General features: G+C 38.3%; 1 long non-coding RNA gene across 1 annotated transcript in view; it reads right to left on the bottom strand.

Moving 5' to 3' along the window:
* Positions 1-1,282: 1,282 nt before the first annotated feature.
* LOC106521751 (uncharacterized) overlaps positions 1,283-13,022 on the bottom strand; it is a 29,664-nt gene continuing 17,924 nt past the window's right edge. The window contains exon 3 of the long non-coding RNA XR_001310704.1: positions 1,283-1,461. This is a non-coding gene — a long non-coding RNA (uncharacterized LOC106521751). The remainder of the gene's footprint in view (positions 1,462-13,022) is intronic.

Consider the following 13,022-nt stretch of genomic DNA (forward strand, 5'->3'; position numbering starts at 1 on the left):
CCTGAGATGATCTTCTCCATCACACACACACACACATACACACACAGGTTAGTTTTTACATCCCTGTGGGAACAGTAGATTGAGTTCTATTAATTTTCTGGTAAATTTATATCCTAACCCTGATCATTTACCCTAAAACTAACTACACAGGTACCTACCTGACCCTAAAACTAACCTAAACTCAATTCACAACTTGGTCCTAAATGGAACCTCCACCCGAAATTAGCATCCGTACTCATAGGGACCTGGCTTTGGTCCCCACCGTGCACATTCGGTCCCCACGAGGCTGCCTTTTTCTGGAAAATGGTTCCCACGATGTAGCAAAAACGTGCCCACACACCCACACACACAGAGTGATACACAGTCATGTCCAGCATGACTTTATGAGTGTGTCTTTGTACACATTTACACCTGTACTGACTGATGTTCAACCAATGATTCTATTACAAGAGCCTGAAAAGCAAGAGTAGTGTGTTTGTGTGTTTGTGTTGTTGATGTGTGTTTGCATGTGAGTGTTTGGTTATGTCTTAGCGTCTGGCTTAATATCGTTAATTACCACAAGCGTGAAATGAAASAGTCTTCCACTATTTGTCTTCAAGGGTTGAGAGAGCAGCAGYAGAAATGAGCTGATGAATCATGTAAGAGAAACTTTATTCATCTCTACAGAAAGGAATTTTAGAAAAAGCCAACACATCTTGCACCTCTTTTATTGTTTCAAATTGTATTTTTTCCTTGAAAAGCAAGTAAAATTGACCTTTTCTGGCCACTGAGCAGGACTTAACCCAGCTCAATTTAAAATCTTTAAACCACTGGTTCAGTCGTTAGGAAGTCAGATAATCAAATGTATGTCAGCGTAGTTTTATTGTATTTTTCTACCATAGCGTACATAGATCAATATATATTATAGTTCAAACTGCTGTTTCGCATTGGTAAGAAATGCAAACACAAGCTTGTTATATTCTCATGAAATCTTCCTGATGTCCTGACAGCAATCTAAGCCCTCGATCAATGAGATTAGTGCATAAAACCCAGAACAAGCTGTCCRAGACTCGCCTGCAGGACATAAGGAACAGTGGGACTGTGAAAACTGCCAGAGACACTAGAGATCCAACAACCTGATCCAAAAACAAAACAAAAATAAAAAATCCAAAAAACAGTCTTCTCCTGTTTGTTACATTTCAATTTTCAGATCTGTTTAGTGAATCTGCAGTAAAACATCACACTCACACACTCTTTGCACACAAGCAGGGACTGTGCATCACAGTAATCATGGCGCAAAGGATGCTGGGTAATTTGGTTAAAAATGTCAGGAACGTAAATCACCTACAATCAGACGGGCTCTCTCATTGGTCAGTCCTCCCTCCTGCAGAACTTCTTCATTGGTCACTTGTGTGTTTCTGTCAGTCTTGCTGCTCAGCTGCTGCTCAACAGGAGACAGCTGAGAACGTTTTCCTCCAGGCCCTGTAGAAACATAAAAAAATAAAATAAAAACATGATGCAGTTTTGTTCTTTTATGCGGAAATAAATTGGTTATGGCTTTGGTAAAAATGTTAGTGAAATATGAGTTTCTCCTATTAATCTGTTTCTGCAGGAGATTGATTCTATTATCTTGCTGAGAATGGATGTTTGATACCTCTCTATTGCATATCTTGTTTTATTATTTTTACAAAACCAAGATTTAAAGTTAACTTTAGATTAAAACAAATAAATGAAAGACTATATTCTGTGGAAGAATAATATATAACATAATAATGTAAAATAAAAAAATTTCACTCAACAATTATTGAAGCATAAACTTTACGATAATCCTGCTTGGAAAACCACTGGCTGGATCAGAAGTGCTACAGCTAGCTGCTGCTGTTAACATCTGCTTCTGTAAATAGCCGTTTCGTGTGAATACCTGTGATGCAAAATAAATGGCAATATAAAAGCTGTAGAAAACACCATTCCCATGCACAACTAAGAAACTTTTGAAACTGTTTTTATTGGCAGCTGTCCACATCAATCTCCAACAGGTAAGATATTTATTATTCATCTGATCTATACCCTTCAGATCTGCTAACGTTCTGAAACTGGCTTTAAAAAAACAAAATTAAAAAAAAAAAAAAATTTTCCTAAATCACACCGAATGCTTCTCCAAATAAAACACAAATTCTAGTAAAGTTGTAGCTGTTCGACGGTGTTTAGTGTTTATTTCTGTCTTTGCTCTGCAGTGGTTTGTTGGAGAAGTCACTACGCACGCGCGCGCGCTCACACACACACACACACACGCACTTTAGATGTTCCGTACTTTGATTTTCCAAAGTCTGCACGACAAGATAGGCAGCCAGAAAAACTTCAAACAATACCTGGGTAACACTTTGACACACGCACTGCATATCTAGTACTAATGATTTCTTGTTAAACACACACACACACACACACACACACATAAAAGCATGAGCTCAGACCTAATGATTCTGCAAACGGTGCACATCACAGAGTCGTTCCCACTTGGTTTCTTTCCCCTCAGGCAAGGACCTTCATCACACAACCACTGACTGGGACGATCCACAGCATCAATAAACGAAACGCTCACACACTCGCACAGGTAGAAAAATGTTTGACATTCCTAAGTCAGTAGAAAATTATGATGCCAACATCAAGCTGCGACAGAGAGTGTTTACTTTTCTGGTCCCGGGGGGCCCAGGGGAGGTGATGGACAGTGAAAAGGGGCATACAAATGAACAGCCACCCACAGGGAAAATCATCCCACCATGGATGTCTGCTGCACAGGGTCCGCACTGTGTGAGCCGCCGGTTTTCTGTAAATATTCCTGGTATGTGTGCATGTGGTATAGCTGCTGGGAGGGACAGCTGGAAACGCAGCCAAAGAAATGATGTGTGTGTGTGTGTGAGAGAGAGAGTGTGTGTGTGCAGGTGTATGTACAGTGCCCTGTCCAGGTGGATGCATTCTGGGTCAGGCTGTTTGTCAGAGCTCAGATCAGATCGATGTGGCTCTAATCTAAAGCTGTATGATGTGATTGATTACCTCATATTCTGGGGCCCTGCACATAGACCTCCACTGGTCCTGATGGACACACACACACACACACACATAAACACACAGATGTAGACACACACTTTTTGGTCAGTTCATCCAAGCAAAAATTGATTGGGTTGAAATGAAATAAGAGCAGATTGCCGGGCACCAGGTTAGACAGTTTATTCAAGCGGTCAGAAAAGATGATGGGAGCAGAAAATGTTCCTTGATGCCATCTTTCATGTGTGAGACGTTGGAGTCTGTGTGTGTGTGTGTGTGTGTGTGTGTGTGTGTGTGTTTTCACTCAAATTGGTTTTTCCTTAGCCGCATTAGTTTTGCAGTTTTTGGTCCATCTCATCCCCCCTGATGTGTGTGCGAACACTAATGTAAATGTGAAAGAGCTTGATGTTGACAAGATGTTTGCTTTTGCGGAACACTGATGGATGGGAGAAGCTGTATTCGTCTGAGCGGCCGGAGGACTGTGTTAAATGAGCAGAGCTGGTTTTGCCGTCGCGGCGTGGTGGGGTTGTTTGCATAATTTTACATGTTTAAATGTTAATGACACCTGTAGGCAATGCTATAGTGAATCTGATCACAAGAGAAGCAGGGAGGAGGGGGTGTGTGTTTGTCTGTGTTTGAGTTTTCAGGGTGTCGGTGTCCTTGTTCATCTGCTCCCACTGTGAATGTGTGTTTTTTATATTTGTTTTGATTTTAGTGTTCATTCATTAACATTCATAAGACCGGAAACCTCACTCTAACCCCTGATAATGAGCTTTACTGTGTTTTCTCTGATATCTAAAGCATTAAAAATTCACTTCTTTGTGTCTTGTTTTTTCTATAGATTAAAGCTATCATGTTTTGCAGACYTTATTTACTCGCTGATACAAAATCTAAAAACCGTCACATACTAAAAATGTGCAACAGCCTTCAGCCATTCGGGCTGATTGAGCCTAATGTTGGTTTGATGGTTTTAAAATAAGACCTTTAAGCAATACTGWAGCATCCTGTCTGTAATTAATTAGGCTCTCAAGTCTGAGCTGTAATATTTAAGTAGACATTTGACCATGCCAAGTATGAACAAGTGGGGGAAAAAGTCATCTATTTACATAATTAGCATCACTCAGCRATCCATACAATCTCAAATCATCAAAATATTACTTGTCAACAATTTTTCATTATTGGCTCACGGTGTTTTAATATATAGAACTGATTAAATATTGCATGGTATTTTTAAAGACACATTTATATCAGTGTATTATAGAATTAATACGCTCTTATGTGAGTTTATTGCTTAAGCTGGATGTGTTTTTTTCTCTGGCATTACTGCATCGTTTTTAATGTTCTTGACGTAAACCACACCCCATCTTTGTCGGTTAAAGATGTCAGCTAGCAAAGCAGCAATAGACCATTTCACAGTTACACATACTGGTGGAGCCAATACTCTTTCGGGTCACAGGTCAGCTGGTAAAACRCTGAGTTTCCTATGAAAATGCCATTGAAATTTAAAAAATTTAACAGACTCAAGAAGCAGATTTATAGCTTAGATATTTATGAAAACTCATCTGTGATCCTCAAAGAAAGTTTAACATGAATCACTTTAGAGCTAATACATTAAATCTGCATAATTCCAATAAGCTTTCCATAGAAACCTCAGCATTTTCCAAAAAAACAAAAACAAAAACAAAACAAAAAAACAAAACAAAACAAAACAAAAAAAAAAACGAGAGAAATGCCCACTTTGCGCATTAGTAAAAATTTGAACTAACACTCCTAAGTACGAAATGGTCGACTCAAAAAACGTAGTTATTTATTTTTTACAAATAACCTTTTGCTTCACCTAGATTTGATTTCTCTTCACTGGAGGTGAAAGTTTATTCCTTTGTGTGTCATGTTAGTAAAATATCTCGTGAACCACTGGAAAGATTTTAATTGAACCCTCATAAAATTACCCGTTGACTGTACATCTACTAACGGTTAATGTTTACCCTAATTCAAAACTGTCGCCACTGCTAATCAACATTAGCAAAGACGAAACKTGTCTGKAACTCAGCCAGTTTTACAGATTTTAAGCTAAGATTTGGTGTGGCAGTAGCTGAGAGTCATCCAAACAATCAGAATCGAGCTTTATTGGCCATGCTTTTGGTTGAGCAACTGACTAGTGATGAAATATAGAGACTGAGTAACACGGCCCAGGTTCAGGTCCAGCCTCAGCCCACGAGGTGGACTGTAATTGTACTTATAGCTCCATAACTCTGTCTCTGCACAGATGTGCTCTCTGAGCCTCACAGGACACCGCTCACCACCAACACATAACTGAACACAGAAAGGCCTGTCTGCAGGATTTATTACAGCTRGTTTTGGTCTCTGAACGTGTGAACCCCACTCTGTCTGCCCACCCTTTGTCACTCTCCATATCTCACTCTTCTCTGTAGCTAYGACCTGCCTCCATGGCTTTGCATTGTTCTTTTATCTCACTCCCATTCCGCCCCATCCCATCCGTCACTCTGCCTCTATCGCRCCGTGGGAGGAGGAAGATGTCCCTTCATGTTTTGCCCATTTTTCCCCCCACCCTCTGAGGTGACTACATGTGCATGTGTGCGTGTGCTTGAGCCATTGCTTGAGGCCATAAAAGAGACGGAGTGGGCAAAACATCATTACAAAAGCAGGTGTCCTTCCATCTGTGCTTATCGCAGTTTTACTKTTTCCTCCCTATTTTTCACGAAGACATATAATGTCTCTCACGTTTTCACAAAGATGCTCCCCATACAGGCAGGATGACAAAATACACAGAAAGAGGAAATGTGAAAATGACTAGGTAAAGGAAAAGGGGGATTGAATGTGATGAAGAAGATGAGAAAGAGACAAACAGGCAAGCAGAATGATAAGGGACAAAGAAGCACAACAAAAAAACGGGATGCTATAGGAAAGATATGTAACAGGTGCTTGTCTGCGGAGAAAAACGTGATCCGACAGAAACAAGTTTTTGGAATAAAAAAACACGAGAAAGGAAATCTGACGGAGGAAAAAAAAAGAAGAGGCAGAGGGTACTGGTTAGGTCACCACCCCTGATATGTATGCAACTCGGTGTTTGTGAACGTGCGCGCATCTCAAGAGGAGCAGAGGAGCTAAAAGTTCAGGCTCACCATTAAAACATGTCTGAAGGCTACAGGAGGCAGCTGAGCCTCTCCCGGGAGAGAGCAGCTTACTGCCTGCGTGAACCGAGCCRTCCTGTGAATGTTTGTGCAGATATATGCATGGATGAACGGTGCTCAGACACATGGGTGGTGCCGTGGACAGACAGAGAAAAACACACAGATGCACCTGAAACTACACCTRAATAATAATGTGTGGATGCTACAGGTGTCCACACATTAGCTGCTATTGATAAACACCATCAACTTGTTCTTCTCTGCATCTCCTCTGGTCCTGCAGTGGCAGTGTGTGGAGCTTCATCACTCACTTTCGTTGGCTAATAGCCATTTTTTAAATTTGGTTATTCAAAATMAGAGGAAAGATGCARTGGAATTACTCTGAGTTTTCTTTAYTCCGTTTTTTTAAACATAGCTACTTAAAACTGCCAGATTCTATCTCATCATTAAATGTCCTTTAACTTCTTTTATGCACACAATCAATTTAGAATGTTTAGATCTTAAATTAACATGTTAAAGGAGGAGTTTTATTCCTAAAATAACCAATAACTGAGGTTTGACTATTGCAACTCCATCTGTTTTCATGTGTGTAAATATTTTCACATTCATTACTCGTGTTAGGTTTGAAAAATAACWCTGTAGAAGTTGAAGAATCAGCTTGAAGAAATTTATTCTGTTGAWTTTTAATTGCACTACACATACTGTTTTTTCCAAGTAGAACTAGAATGTTTTGATAACCTATTTTGCGTAATTATCAATTTTTGTGCTCAAGCTGTGATTTAATTGAAGTGCGATTTGTTTTGAATGACATGTCAYGGTCACTTCAAACAGAATTATATTTTACTCCATATGATTAGTTACTACAGACCTTTCATCACCTCACAACATTTAAACTATTCTAGTAGTATTCAGAACTGTCAAATGCTGTTAAGTGCCAGGAGGACTGCGGCCAGTTATACATCGGGGAAACAAAGCAGCCACTGTTCAAAAGAATGTCCCAACACAGACGAGCTRCATCTAATGGCCAGAACTCTGCAGTTCTCACTCATTTACAGGCCAGCGGTCACTCTTTCAGAGATGAGGATGTTCTCATTCTTGATGGAGAGGAATGTTGGTTTGAGAGAGGAGTAAATAAGCCATTTTTGTGAAGAAAGACCATCCATCATTAAACAGAGGTGGAGGTCTCCGTTTTCAGTTGTCCCCCTCCTACAGCGCTGCTATAGCCAGTATCACTCCACCCCTGTTAACAATAGGTGTTAATTAGGTGTCAACGATAGCCATGTGATGTGAGTATCAGTCACCTGGAGGCAGGGCTTAAAAGCCTGAATTTTGCCTGAAACTCTCAGACTGAAGAAGTCTCTTGGAGGAGAGACGAAACGTTTCATTAAAGAAGAACCCGTCCAGAAGACCTATACAATTTTTTCTTTTTGATTTTTTACCTGGATTACTGAGATGCATCAGGAACTGAGCTCAGTCTTTTGTAGGGAGTTCTGACCCGGATTTGATGTACAGTATTGCCAGAAGAGGGGCTGAATAAACAYATTTTGGTTCAGTTGTGGTATTATATGGCTTTATTAACATTCAAGTCTAATTGTTTGGTTTCTGGCTCTAACTTGCACTGAAGTAAAGAAAATTTACTTGAGTAAAAAGCTCAAGCTTTTTACTCAAGTAAAAGTGTAAAGATAATGGTTTTAAAACTACTTAAAGGCCCTCTCACACTATAAAGTTTTAGACAGCCATTCAATACTTAYTAAAATTTTGTTATAAAAAATTTACTCATATTGGATATATTTGATCTAACTGTTAGCATTCCAGTATAGGTCCAAGACAGGCTTTTTAAATTCCATCTTCAGCTTAGACATTTTTAGCATTTTCAGTAGTTGTCCAAAATGTTATAGTGTATCAGGGCCTTAAAGTAAAAAAGTAAAAGGAATGKAAAGGGAAAAATGTCAACAAGCTTATAAAAAAAAGTTTATAACCCCAGTTCCCAAAAGACATTTTTATAAAGTGAATATTGACCATTAATTAATTATTAATTAATGTTGAAATCTTGGGATGCACAATCATCTGTTTCAGCATCATTATATCTCTGCCATGGTCATCCTACTAGGCTACATAAATCTGTTGTGTTCTGCTGGAGTGTGATGTGAATTGTGTCATACAGGTGTGACAAATCARTAGGGTGTCAGAATGGTATATATTYATACTTCTSATCCAATCACAATCAGTTCTGGAAGGCACCATATATCTGGATAGATTTTTTGTTTGTTTTTTGAATGATGACAAACCAAAATGAAATAGAAATTAATCCATTTTTAAAATGTAAGGAGCAAAAATTAAAGATAACTGCAGGTAAATGTAAGGAGTAGAAATAAAAATTTGGTTAAAAAAGATAAATTCAGTGTAATACAGATAATCAAAACTTTGTTTTTGAACACCTCTGTCTGTTTTCTACCTCTAGACTTTGCATCCAGCCCCTGTTTGATAGATCGGAGGAGTTAACATCGCTGTTAAACTACTCATTTTAATCTCTTGTAAAAATATGTTTCTTGTCATGTCACATTTACATTATCCTATCTCTCCATCCTCTGTTATGTAAGAAAACTGTATTAATATTTTTTGTGTGTATCTATTTGTGTTTCTTGTCAGTGTTTAAAAAAACTGAAAAACTGTCAGAGTTGCTGCTGTTGCTCAGATCTAAACCCCTAAAAATATAACTCTCATTTTAATGTTTTAAAATGGTTCTACTACGGTGTGTTTACATGTGTGGATGAGGTTATAAAYAGTCATTTTTAGAAAAATCCTAACTAATTAAAAAAGGTGAAGAAGGAGATGGAAACAAATCGGCGCCAATTCACCTGAAGGCTGTACAATGACAGCAAATCCTGTTAGTTTCAGGAGCAACTGCAGCCAGCGACACACTTTCCCTGAACACTTTCAGACACTTGACMCACTTTTTGGGGGGATTGAGAAGGAAACATCTGCACAAGCAGTGTTTTTTTTTCTTTTAACCATCAGAGCATCRTGTGCCACGTGCAGCTTTTCTTGGAGTTATCTTGAGACTCACATCGGCCCCAGGTCACCCAAAGGCCGGCCAATCAGAGGGCTCGTTGTCTAGTCCGCAGCAGAGCCCCCTGGCAGAACCAAGCATCATAACAGTGTATCATCTTAATCAGACAGACATCTGCACCAAGTGAATCTGCTGCTCCTACATTCATCTGTTTGACCTCTGGGCTTTTTTTTTTTTTTTTTTTACCAACAGTGAACATCACAGTGTCTGTTATGGTGCCCCAAAACAGTGAACACATCTTCTTTTGTTCTGAATTATCACTCAATCAAAGAAGCACATAAGAAATAAGAGTGAAGTTTTATTGTCTTTCACTCCCTGGAAGATGATTTAAAGGAAACTCGGAGCCCTGGAGTCAGACGTCTGGATATGTCTGCTCAACCATGTATGTGTGTGTGTGTGTGTGTGACTGAATGCATAATTCTGTGCGATGCAGTGTAGCAGGCACCTGCTGGGGTACTTTTATAGGGCTGACCTCACAGACACAGTCTCGCTGCGCCCCGGGTTTAATGCATTCATTTCATTGGTGGTAGTGAAATGGAAAAACAGTCCGTGCTGTCTGAGGCAGAGAGGTCCATGTTGTTTGCCTCCTGTATGTGCAAACAGGTTCTCTAACTCATTGTTAGAGCCCATAAATGCTCCCCTTTTCACTAATTAAAAAGACAAGCGTGCCTCGGAGATTTATTTAACTGTGTTTCTTTAAAGAGCACTTCTCCAGTTCAGTGCTGCGTTCGTGAAACATGAAAAAAGTCTAAATTTACAATAAATGTCACAGTCGGTCAGAATTTGACGATAGTGTGAATGCTGATTCAGAAATGGCACAACATTTTCCTTTTTTTAAAAAAAAGTTTTCCATAAATTTTGTTGTGCTCTGTGCACGTTGCGCTATTTCAGCTACTCGTGTATCAAAATGTTCATCTCTTTCAGAAGATGGATGTTGTGATTTTTAGTTTTAGTAACTTTTRTGCTTTTTTCAATGCTTAACTTTGTTTATGAAACATTTCTAAATAAAATTTATTGAGATCTCATCAATTCCCTCAAAACATTGTTTACTTTGAAATCTGCTTCAGCTAGTTCAGTTTTTGTCTTCTTTTGCTACATTTAGCTTTTATCTACCATTCTGCTACTTTTAACTTTCAGCTAGTCTTTTCRTGCTTTTATCTTTTAGCTACTTTTACTACAGCCTTTTACTACTTTTGGCTAGCCTTTTGCTGCACTTTAAACTTTTAGTCAAACTTTTTACATCTTTTGCTCTTTCAGCTAACCTTTTGTTACCTAACCATGTGCTGTTTTAGCTAACACTTTTCTACTTTCTGTGCAGTCTGGCTCTTATAGACAATGGGCCTCATTGCAAGAACCGTTCGTACGAACAGATTTGTTCTTAAGTTGTGCGTACGAGTGATTTAGGAGAATTTGTGGCATTCACCAATTATTATCGTATTCTAAGATTTTCTTCAGATACAAACAAAATCCACGAGTGGTCCAGACCTGTCGTATATTTTACGAGCAGTCAGTCTGCTGTTATCCAGACAAATTTTCTTCATTAATAACTTTATATTTCATTAGTTTGAAGATATTTCAAGTTGAAAATAAATCACACTCTATAATAATGTTGACAAGAGGCTATTCTGYTTGAATTTGAATCATAATTTTAAATGYAATAATGTAGACTGACGACATTCATTGCCAACAGCCAATTAAAATAAATTGGCTATTAATTTTGTTGTATAGYACTAYAATATTAATRTGAAGTTAACTGAAGTTTTGAGACATTTTAAAATGCTTTTTCTTTTCAGAAATGCATCTGACATTTGATGGTAGGAGGGAGGGGGGTAGCGGTGCGCGACTGCTATTCTGAATAAATGAACACTATGTGACACAGTTGTTTAGACTTAAATTAAAAATATTTGACCAAAGAAAAACCGGAGCAGAGAGATAAACATGATTTAGATTTTTATTTCTGTGACTGTACGACGCATGGGGGACACAACATTAACAGCAGTCATCATTTCATTCCTCGGCTTTAAATCAGATCCTTCAATTTCACAGCTGACGCTGCTAAAAATTATTATTTTTTTGTGGATCTCCAAGAGCAGAACTTCAGTCTCCGAACTCATAAAGTTCTTATTTTTTACTTTGTGATGTCATTTATGAATGGACACTTCCTGGTACGTGTGGCAGGAAACATATATCCTTATATGGTATTTTTGGGGTGGTAATTATGTAAATCTCCTCTCCCCGTGCATGACCTGGATACGAATTCATCAGTTTACGCTCCTCATTTACACACTTTTCCTGAAGATAGAAGAGTTTGTTGAATCTGACGTGACATGTTTGTACGAACCCTTCATACGAACAAAAGTAAGAGAAATTTAGGAYAAGAATATGAACATGTTCTTGCACGTGGCCCATTGTTTTATCACTGAGGAACAAGGATGTTAACTTTACCTTATTTRTTTAGTTTTACTTTCTGTTGTCTTTTGGCACTGGAAAACTAGAACTGAGTCGCAGCTGTTTTGAAGCTGAATATTTTTCGGAGCCTTTGTGCAGACATYAAATTGCACCTAAATGGGCCCTGCCCTGGCCTGAGTATCTGTTAGTTTAACTACATCATAAGAATTTGTTTCTGATTCATTACGAGCCTGAAGTCACATCGACAGCTGTCTTCTGCAGGTAAGATACTGACTACTCAGAACTATATTTTTACAACCACACTAAAATTATTGGTCATCAGACCCATTTGAGCTGCTTCAGGTGACATGATCAGGTCTTTGAATATTGTAAAGTTCTGAATCMACCAAAAGCTTTGAGCAACCTTTCTCACACTGGGCAGGACTTTTTCATCTCTGTAAACGGACTTTGAAGAGTAAAATTAGAGGAGGTTATCCTTTAATGAAAATTGCTCTGCAACATCTTTCGGCCTTATCGGGATTAAAAAGTGATTGTGCATATGAACACTTCAGTGAGTGTTTTCTTATGTGGAAAAAAAAACTTTAATAAGAACATTTATCACCAGCATGTGCCCCGCAGCAATCGCTTGGGACCAATTAGTGCAATTAAAAATTCCATTACGGGGAGAAAAATGAGTTGCTGGAATCTAATGAGATTTTAATTAATAAAACATTTTCATTACAGCAGCTCAAAAAGGTCACAAGATAAACTGTGAAATAAGCTTGAATTAGGGAAAAAAATAAAGAATAAAAAATGCCACTGTTGCTTGATGTTCCATGAAAAATTAATGACGTGCAGGTGTCCAGTGACAACAACTCATCATTACTGAGACTCAAACACAACCAGTTGGAAAATACATTTTAARWTATTACTAAAGAGGAYATACTGCCCAACAAAAATATAAAAWTGGATTAAATGARACCAAAACAGTTACAGCATCAGTTGAACTTGGGACAAGTTTGCATTTTTTTGTGTCTGCTTGTTAAGAAAMTATCTGATGAACCACTGGATAAATTTTAATGAAACTTGCAGAWTGTAACTATCAATATGTCACAGCTAAGTGAGCACAAAAATGCAAAAATGGCTTTAACTCCAATAATTTTACAAATAACAGTTTGGTGTGGTAGATTGCACAAGTTTTCTTTGTTTTAAAATGTTGCCTTTAAGCAAAACATCTCATGAACTCAAAAAGAAAAAATTGTATAGGTCTTCTGGACGGGTTCTTCTTTAATGAAACGTTTCTTCTCTCCTCCAAGAGACTTCTTCAGTCTGAGAGTTTCAGGCAAAATTCAGGCTTTTGAGTCCTGCCTCCAGGTGACTGATACTCACATCAC

Source organism: Austrofundulus limnaeus, unplaced genomic scaffold (genome assembly GCF_001266775.1).
Source record: "Austrofundulus limnaeus strain Quisiro unplaced genomic scaffold, Austrofundulus_limnaeus-1.0 Scaffold114, whole genome shotgun sequence".
Classification (NCBI taxonomy): Eukaryota; Metazoa; Chordata; class Actinopteri; order Cyprinodontiformes; family Rivulidae; genus Austrofundulus; species Austrofundulus limnaeus.